Source organism: Sturnira hondurensis, unplaced genomic scaffold, assembly GCF_014824575.4.
Source record: "Sturnira hondurensis isolate 20B ecotype Veracruz unplaced genomic scaffold, ASM1482457v3 Scaffold0017436, whole genome shotgun sequence".
Classification (NCBI taxonomy): Eukaryota; Metazoa; Chordata; class Mammalia; order Chiroptera; family Phyllostomidae; genus Sturnira; species Sturnira hondurensis.
Genome location: NW_028090067.1, coordinates 8574538 through 8575134, shown reverse-complemented (window position 1 = coordinate 8575134; position 597 = coordinate 8574538).

Here is a 597-nt window from a genome sequence, read left to right as displayed (position 1 = left end):
CCCCGCCGCCCCGGGCCCCCGCCCCTGGGGCGGCCCGGCCGCAGGGGGAGGCGGGATCTCGGGGGAATGGGGGGCGGGGAGCCCGAGGCGTGCAAGAGGGCCCCGCGAGGTGCCTGGGAGGATTGTCTGGGCTCCCACAGGCCACCGGGTCACCATCATGGCCCGCCAACAGTAACTTACTTTATCATTGGCGCGTCGAGGGCCCAGCCCTTCCCGCGGGCTTGATGCACATCTAAGGCCCAGTTCTTCTTCCGGGACCGCGGCTAACGTTCCTGAGGAAGGTTGCAGGCTGGCCAGTTAGGAAGCTGGCTGGTTCCTAACTTGGGGTCAGTGCACAACTCTTCTCCCAGTGTGTGTGTGCTCTGGCCTTTGGCCAGCTACACTGCAGGACCACGAAGCTTCCTGCAGAGCTAGGGGTCTGGGGCCACCAGTATGATGGCCCCATCTGTCTATCTGAAGAGAGGTCCTGTTTGATAATACACAATCACAATTCTTCCTGCAAACCCCCAAGATAGGGGCCCTTCCTGTGTATTCATTTTGGAGAACCCTTTCTGGGGGTTCAGGGGTCAGAGACCAAGGTGTTGGAACTAAAAATCA